A 9,106-nucleotide genomic window follows, 5' to 3' on the forward strand; every position below is an offset into this window, starting at 1 on the left:
GCAAGGCGGCGGAGAAGAGGAAAGAAAGGCAAGATGTGGGAAGATTGGAACGGAGACAAAAGGGCGGAGAGATGGACAGCGACAAGTGCAGAAAATCGGCGAAACTTGAGCGGCAGACAAGTCTGAGCCGGGAGAGCCGGCGGCCTCGCGCACATTCCCACCTGGCACCCCGGCAGCCCTCTCCCCCGGCACCGCCACGCTTGGCTCCGGGGAGCTGACGGGCCCCACTTCGCCGCCCGCGGGTCCTCCTGCTCGGCCGGCCACGCTACCCCACCGCTCCAGTCCGCTAGAGAGTTCCAGCTGGAGCCCCGGCCGCCCGGCCACGTGGGAGGGGCGTGGCCCAGCGGCCGGAGCTCGCTTCCGATTGGAAGGGGGGCGGGGTCCTTGGCGGCCGGCCCGCGGGACACCACCCCCGAAGGCGGGGCCTAGACTTTCACAGCTGGAAGGGGCGGGGCCGGGGCAGCGCAGCTGGAAGGGGGCGGGGCCTGAGGTGCGCGGCTCGGAGCGGCGGGCTGGGGGAGCCCTGGGCTGCCATAAAGTGAATGGGCGCCGGCGGGGGGTGGCAGTCAGCCGCGAGGCTCGCGCTCACCCCCGCGGGTCTGGGAGCGCCGGAGCGAAGTGGCCGCCCGGGAGCAGGGGGACAGCCCCCACCCCGGCCGGGTGCCTGGCCCCGGCCCCGCTTGCCCTCCAGACCGTCGCCGCCGCCCGGAGTCCGCCCGCCGCGGGACGCGCTGTGAGTGCTTGACCATGCCGGGGACAGGAGCGCGAGGGGCCGCGGGGCCCTGGCCGGTGCCGGGACCCCCAGAACGGAACCTGGGGCGTCTGAACTCCGGTACCTGGGGACGGGTGGACACGGGGAGGGCTCCTGCAAACCTGGGACCAGGACTTGGGAAAGGGGAGACTCGGGGTAGGGACCCGGAGACCGGGAAGGGGAAGACTCCCGGGACCGCGAGCGAAGCCGGAGGCGTGCAGCCGGGACCGGGGCCCCGCAAAGCAGGCAGTAGGCAAACGCAGCGGAGAGCTCCCGGAACCCGGGGCACGGGACAGGCTGCCCCGGGGACAGGGGCCGCAGAGGCCCCGGCCAGCTAGGGCCCGGCGGCGGGCGGCGGGCACAGGCCCTCGGCGGCGGCCGACACCCCGGCTCAAGCCCTGGCGGACTGGGGGCCGCCGACGGGCGCGCAAGTCGGCGCGCTTCCGTTCGCAGCTGCTCTGCAGTTGGAATAGGAGCTGGGTCCGGAGAGCCAGCAGGACTGGGTCAGATGGTCGCTGTGGGAGCCTCACAGCCGAGGCTGGAAGCCCAAAGTATCAAGCGAGGGCTGGTGGAGCCGGCTCGGGGTGCCAGGCTGGGTGGGTCTCGACCCGGGGCCACCTCGGAATCGGACGGAATGTCCGTGGCGCCCGGAGCTCAAAGCGGACAGTGTCCGCGGCGGTGAAGTGGTTCTCTCCGGAGCAGCAGCTCTGTCTGGCCGCGGTGAACAGAATGTCCCTGGCTGGGGGCATACCCATCCATCCGGCAGCGCCTCCCCGGCTACTGCGCGTGCGACGGGGTAGGCTGTGGTGGGTGAAATCCAGCTCACTCTTAGCAAACTCGCTTCTACGCCTCCCGGCTGCGGACTGGGGAGCCAGGGTGGGAGTAAAGGGCGCAGCCCCGGCCAGGGCAGGGTGGCTAGGGGACAGCCTCCCTCCAACTTGGAGTAGATGAGCGCATCACCCGGGACTTGCAGCCTGCACATTTGAGGAAGGAAATTTAATGACAGGACTGAGGGTGAGTCAAGACTAGGAAAGGAAAGGATGAGCCATAAAGAGCAGTAGGAGTGCAGTCGGGAGCCCAGCACAAAGCCCTGGCAGCCCCAGCTTCCTCACAAACTCAGAGCCGACCCCTCACTGCAGATACCCCAGACCCTGCCGCAGGCGCCGCGTGGAGGTTGTGGAGGTGGGGAGCCAGAGAGAACGCTGAGGCCGCTGGGCAAAGCAGACCCTACGCTAGTGTTTCTGGTTTGCTTCCACAGCCCACCAGGCTCCATACCACCCTGCTGCCTGTGAGGTGGGAAGGAGACACATGGAACCCAGGCCCTGCGTCCAACATGGAGCCGATCTGGTGCTCTGAGTCTGGTTGGGAATGGTGTCTCCACTGCCCTCTGCTTTCCCTGGCTGGGAGTGGGTTCTGCCTCCTCCGGCCTGTACAGTAACTGCCCACCCTAAGCTCAATTCTGACCACAGCCCAGTTAAGTTGAACAGGACAAGCTGGGCATGGAAGTGCACAGCTGTTCTCCCAGTTACTTGGGAGGCAGAGTCAGAAAACTTTCCAGCTGGGAGGCCAGCTCTGGGCAACTTAGCCTGACCCTCTGCAAAACAAAATAAAAAGGTCTAGGGATTAGTTCAGTGATACCTGGGATCTGTCCCTAGTACTTAAAAAAAAAAGTTGAAGAGGAAGAGTAGAGAGAACCTTCTGAGTCTCTGTAAGTGAGCTGGACAAGCTGGCCAGGGACTGGGTTTTCATGAGGACAAGTGCAAGGCGTTGTGTTTAGCAGTGAGTAATCTAAGCCACTCGGTCTCAACCTTCCTTACTCTCCACCCATAAGAAGCATACAGTACATTTTCCCAAGGTTCCCACCTCCGCTCCTGAAGTCTAGAGTTTGCTTAGACACTGGTTTGGTTTCTCCACCTTTTCTTGTTCCCGGCCCTCTTTTAATAAATACAGACTCACGTCCTAGTTACTGTCATCACATTCTGATACGCTTTGGGGGGGCATGTGCTCCCATTGCCTTTGAAGAATCACTGACGTTGTGGATGAAATGAAGGACTGGGAGCCAGGAAAGGGATAAAAAGGTATCGCAGATGTTTTCCTGAAGACTTTAGCCCCCAGATTTTGCTTTTGCCAAAAAGGCTAAAAAGAGATGGCACCATAGCAAAGACTATCAGAAACAAAAGACAGAACCTTCTTCTACTGTTGCGTAAGGCTATGTAGCTGAGCACATACCCTGTCCCCGGTTCTGTGGGAAAATGTTACAGGCCTGGAGAAGGGACAGAGGATGGGTGGCAGGACGGCAAACCATTGATGGCTGGAGAGAGCAAATTTCAAGGTTGCAGCCTCTGGAAGGTGAGACAGGATGCAAATCTACAGCAAAGAAAGACCTAGATCAGCAGGGGAGTGCACGAAGGGGCCTCACAGTTAAAGTCATGCGAGTTGAGGATGAGTAGGAAAACGTTCTCTGGCACACACGGGGCAGTCAGCCCCTAGAGTTCATGTCCAGAGAGGTGGTAGAGGCAGGAAGCAGCAGCAGAACCCTCCAGGGATTAGATCAGTGCACGTCTGTCGCACATGGCAGCAGGATGGAGGGGCCTTAGCCACTAAAGTATTGGGAAGAGCAAAAGAGGGTTTGGATATCTTCATTCCGTGTATCCTCAGACGATTTCCTCCCTTCTTGCGATGGCGCGGAGGTGGGCATTTCTGCCCTGTGGGACAGCTATGAGAGTTAAATTACTTACAGGAAGGCCCTTTGCAAGTGGAGAGGCACCAGAAGAAGGTTGATTGTTATTGTTCTGCCCACAGCGCGGGTCTCCTGTAACTAGAGGCTCTTTGGAAGGGTGGGCTCTTGGGCCCTTCGGCAGCCTGATGAGGTCCCTGATCCAGCCACTGGAAGGTCCTTGAGGACAGATGGGTCACCTACCCCAGGTTTCAGAGCCAGCCATTATCCCTGCCCCACACAAGAACCCGGGGGGACTCCCTAAATGCTTGACCTCTCTATCCGGCCAAATATCCTGACCTCATGACCTCTGCCAGCCTCCTGCTGAGTGGAGGCCCAGGAAGGGAAGGGAGGGGTGGAAGGCTGGAGCTGAGTTATGGTGAGAGAGGAACGGGACCAGGTGGAAGCTGTCCTTCCCCGTTCGCCAGTCTAAACAATGCCTGCCAGTGTGAGGAGGGAAATGACAGCTAAACTGACTTGGGGTATCTAGAGCGTCCATGGTCACTGACCGTGATCAGAGCAGTGGGGAGGAGAAGGAAGACAGTACAGTGAAAGCACCACAGAAAAGCAAAGAAATGATTTGCAAAACCCTCTCCAGCTCTCCTTTCGCATTTTCCTCCTGTACAAAACTCAGTTCACCTTTTCCCTTTCCTGCTTCTCCCTTGCCCTATCCATTTTGGTCACCATTGCCAAATAAGGGTCATGCAAATGCTGCTTTTTCTGTCACTCCTCTGCCTACAAGCCTTCAGTGGTGGGATTGGCACAGAAAGGGGAGGAGCAGGCTGAGTAGGGCCTGTCTTCCTGCTGTGATGTCATTTAAAGAATAGGGGTGTCTGTTTTGTTTTGTTTGTTTTTTTCCAGCACCAGGAATCGAACTCACAACCTTGCGCTTACCAGGCAGGTGCTGTGCCGCTGAGCTAAATTACCAGCCCAAGAATAGGGGTGTCTGTACCTCTCTTTGATATTAAAATAAATATGGCTAAAGTATGGCATAGAATGCAAAATTTGCTTGAATGGTAAAATCAAGTCAGAGGTAGGCATGGTGGCACACACCTGTGATCCCAGTACTTGGGAGGCTGAGGCAGGAGCATTGCCTGAGTTCAGGCCAGCCTGCACTACATAGTGAGACCTTGTGCAAAAAAACAAAAAAACTTCAAGTCAGAACTCTCAAAGAAATTTCAAACTAGTGGCAGCCATTTTAGGCCATTCTTCTACTATTGTTTTATTGGTTTTCGGGGCTTTTTGATGGAAAAGTTAGAAGTACTCCAGCCTAGGCTGTATCAAATCTAGACCAGCATCTCGTGTCCCTCTCAGAGGCCCCTCGCCTGAGCCACTTTTCTCTACTTGTGTTCCATGTATGCACCGAGACTGGCCAAGCGAGACTTCCCACTGCTCTGGGAACTTGCCGGCTCCTTCCCAGCCCTGTTGCAGGATTTACAAGGCCCTGGCCCGTCTGTCTGCAAATGCCCCCGGCAGCCTTGCAGCTACATTCTCAGAGTCCCCAACACTGGGTACCACCTGACATGGGCTCCCGTCTCTCCGGTCTCCCCCAGGCTAGTCAGACCCTGTACCCCAGGTTCCCATCTGTGCTCTGCCCCGCCCCGCAGTCAGCAAGTCAGAGTCCAGGCCTGACTCTCCGCGGGGCTTCTGCTCAGCACCTAACACTCGCTTAAGGGAAGAAGCAGGGAGGAGCCCTGCAAGGGACAGGTGCAGACTCCTTTCTCTGCTCCGCCCTCCGCCCCTGCACTGCTGCCTCCCTGGCTCCAGGTGTTTCACCCTAGCACTCTGACCAAATGTCTTCACTTGCTCCCATCTGCACCCCGCAGCTCGCACCCAGAGTGGGTGCCCGACGTCCCTGAGGACAGCAGGCTGTGCCCCTTGCAGGGCGCACTCTCGTCGCATGCTTGTCCCACGGTTCTGGACTGCGCAGGGCCTTGGCTTTTACTTCTGCTGCGCTCCAGGCGAGATGCATCACAGCGTCAGCCCCTCTTCACTCTGTCCACTCCTGCAAAAAAAAAGGTTTTCTCCCATTTAAGTTCCAGGTGCTTCTCTTGCCCTCAGCACTGGGGTTGCAAATCACCATGGGCTCTGAGAACGGCCTTGGTCGAACACTCCAGCCTCAGGATTCCAGTGGCCATTGTGAAGTTGCCCTCCTGCCTTCTTGCTATGAAGGCCAGTCTGGACTTCTCCCTAGGTCTGGGCTTGCCACCTGGGCCCAGCCGGGCCTGGGCCATGTGTCCCTGGCAGGGTGGTGCAGGCAGCCCCTCCCAGAGCCAGCCAGACTCACCAACATGGTTATCTCTGGCCCTGCCTGCTACCAGCACCAGCCAATCCTGCAGCTCCACACCTACAGCTGTCCCTCCCTACCCACTGAGTAAGGCACAGTCCCTGGCCTCGGGCCCAGTGGCCCAGCTTCCTGACCTCCAGCAGTTGGGGGAAGCTTCGTCGTCAGCCAGGCAGTCTGCAGCTCAGACGACACTCAGGACCCACAGCCTTTGCCCATCTGGCCCACCTGGACTCCGGTGGCTGGGCGCCTACGCCCCACCCTCACGTCTGGAGGTGCCTGCCCAGCTGTGGTTGTTTCCTCTCCCTGCAGTTTTGCAGTCAGGACCCTTCTCTCTGCTCTTAGCAACCCATGCAGGGGTCAAAATGCTTCACTGTCTCCCTGATCAGTCCCTACTCTCCAGAGCGGCTCCCGGTGTGGGTTGCCCGTTGTTCCCAGTGTGCCCACTGTTCAGGACAGAGCTCTGTACCCCTCTCTGAAACAGCACACTCAGCTTCCTCCGCCAGGAAAAGCCTCCCCCAGAGGATGGCGTCTGGGCAGAGAGAGGCTCCATCCTCAGGTAGAGTTTCATTGCTACCCATTTTGTCATGTTGTGTGTTATCTAAATCTTATAACAATGCTGAAGGCAAGTAGGGAGGGGATTATGGTTTATCACCCTTTTATGTTTTTATTTTATTTTTTATTTTTTGTCTTTTTGAGACAGGGTCTCACTATGCAGTTCAGGCTGGCCTTGAGCTCACTTTATAGCCCAGGCTGGCCTCAAACTTGCAACGATCCTCCTGTCTCAGCCTCCCAAGTGCTAGAATTACAGGCATGTGCCACCACGCCCGGGTCTATCTCCCTCTTAGAGATGAAAAGTCAAGTAACTTGCCAATGACACACAACTATTGTAGTAAGTTGGGGAATGAGGGCATAAACCTAGATCTTTTGATTCCAAACTTCTGCCAGGCATGGTGGTGCACACCTGTAATCCCAGTACTCAGGAAGCTGAAGCAGGAGGATGAGGCCAGCCTGGGCTACATATACTGTGAGTTCAAGGCTAACCTAGACTACATAGCAAGACCTTATCTCAAAAAAAAGGAAAAAAAAATCCCCAAAACCAAAAACAACAACCACAATGAAATGACCCTGATTCCTTTGGCCTATACCAGATTAGTGTTTAAGGAGGGTCAGAGCACTCTGCACCCCTCTATTCCCTAGCTCCAGTTCTCTCCTGCCTCTCCCCACTGGGCCAAGCAAGCTGCTCTCCCCAGGAGCCACCGGGAGCAGAACACTCCCTGCCCCTGGGCCTCCTCCTCCTCCCCCTCACAGAGCCCTAGCTCCTGGGACTGAGAACCAAGTTTCTGAGGGGCCAGAGAGGGGAGGAGGAGGGGAGCGGCTAACTCCAAAACAGCCCGGGCAGCTGTCCCTGTCACAGAGAGAGGAGACTGTGTGCCCGCGTGTCTGCCTGCCTGGATGTGGGAGCGCATGTGTGGGAGAGTGTGTGTTTGTGTGCCTCTAGCTCCAAGTGCTTATTGTGTCTGGGTGGGGGCTTGTGTGTCTGCACATGTGTCTGTCTGTCTCTGGGAACACACAGCCTGAACTCTGCTCTCTCAGCCTCGTCCTTACTCTGGCCCTCATCCCTCCTCACTCTGTCTCCCTCTGCGGAAATAGAGGATGAAATCAAGACCTAGGTATGGAATGCCGGGGGCAGGGGCGTTGGAAAAGCAGAAGTCTGGAGCCAAAGCAGACTGGAAGGATGAATGGTAATGGGGGGGACTTAGTTTTGCCCACAGGCAAAATCTACTGTCCCTTTTCTTCCCAGCTTAGGGGACCCCGGGATGAGTCGGGCATGGTTTGCGTTACAGGCCCCTTTGGGCCTGAAGGAAGAGCAGACTTCAGAGCCACTTTTCCAGCTCTCAGTCCAAAGCATTCCTCCCTCCTTTTCCCGGCTATTTGGGAAGAGCTGCCCATGGAGGCTGCCATTGCGCTGACTTTTCCAGCTCAGATCCAAAAAGGGAGGTGGGCTGAGCACACCTCCCTCTTGGCCTGACTTCTTTCCTGGGTCCCATCCAGCCCTTCTCCAACCCCAGCAAAAAGTCCAAGGTCAGACCCTACTGCCCAGCAAGGGCAGCCCTGCTTTGACCTCCGTCCCATGCTCAACCTGGCTTGGGTGGGGCACAGCTGTGATCTGGGAGCTGGCTGAAGGGGACATTACCATGTGCAAATACAGGCCGCTGCCCATCTGCACCTCCCGAGAAGATTCCTAATAAATTCCGAGCAGTCAAGTGACACACATCTCAATCTAGGCTAATCCATCACATTAATGCCACCCCACGAAGAAGCCTGCATTAAGCTCCTGTTAATGGGGAGGGGTGCTGGGCGCAGAGAGACCCCTCCCAGCCAGCGCTCTGGCCCAGCCTTATTTCCCTAGTCGCCTTCTGTTCTCCTCTGACCAAGAGGCATCAGGAGTCTTGAGCCTTCCCTCCCTCCCACTAGAGGGGTCCTGGGAACCAGCAAGAAAGGAGAACTACAGGCAACACCTGCAGAGGGACTGAGGCAGGCTCCTGGGAAGAGTCTGGCTAGGTGTGCACAGGGAGCAGGGACAGGAAGGGGGGTCTTATGGACGCTATGCCCACTGATTGGAGTGGGCTTGGAGGCGGCCAAGCAGGAGCTGGGTAGATTCCTGGTAGGATGGGGGATGTGTTTGGACAGGTGAAGGGGCAGACAGTGCCTGAGCATCTGGTTGTTTTCAAACTTCTTTTTGACCTTGGAACCCCTTATTCAAATGAAATCTCTTAGCTGGGAATGGCAGCACACCCCTGGAATCCCAGCACTCAGGAGGCTGAGGCAGGAGGATTGCTGTGAGTTCAAAGCCAGAAAAGCTGCTCTAGTTGAAATGCACCCAAACCAAGCCAGGCTGGACCACTAGCTGAATCCCTGAGGGGGCATCTGGACAGGGCCCCACAGAGGATAATTAGGAAAACAAAGGAAGAACAAGCGTTAGGAGTCCACAGACCTGGCTCAGAACCTAGCCACTGTTCACAAGCTGTATGATCTTAATCAAATTACAAGTCTCAGTTTCCTCACCTGTAAAAAAAGTAATACAGGCCAGGCACCCCCAGGCTGGAGGAAGCTCAGTGGTGGAGTGCCTAGCATGCAAAAGTGTGGCCTTGGGTTAGGCTCCGGGGTGGTGAGAGGCAAAAGTTTAAAAAGCAAAACAATTCAGGCATCCCCAATCTGAGATGCTTTGATATCTGAAACTTTGAGTGTCAAGCCCCAGCAAGTTTCAAATTTGGGGGGCTGGGGATTTAGCTCAGCGGCAAAGCGCCTGCCTGGCAAGCGCAAGGTCGTGAGTTCGGTTCCCGGTACCGGA

At 57.0% G+C, this 9,106-nt stretch overlaps 1 protein-coding gene across 1 annotated transcript in view; it reads left to right on the forward strand.

The window, feature by feature from the left end:
* Nucleotides 1-755: 755 nt before the first annotated feature.
* Pitx3 (paired-like homeodomain 3) overlaps nucleotides 756-9,106 on the forward strand; it is a gene marked incomplete at its 3' end in the record, with an annotated part of 10,049 nt that continues 1,698 nt past the window's right edge. The window contains 1 exon segment of the mRNA XM_013504101.1: nucleotides 756-832.

This window comes from Chinchilla lanigera, unplaced genomic scaffold, assembly GCF_000276665.1.
Source record: "Chinchilla lanigera isolate Chin_1 unplaced genomic scaffold, ChiLan1.0 scaffold00084, whole genome shotgun sequence".
In the NCBI taxonomy this organism is placed as follows: Eukaryota; Metazoa; Chordata; class Mammalia; order Rodentia; family Chinchillidae; genus Chinchilla; species Chinchilla lanigera.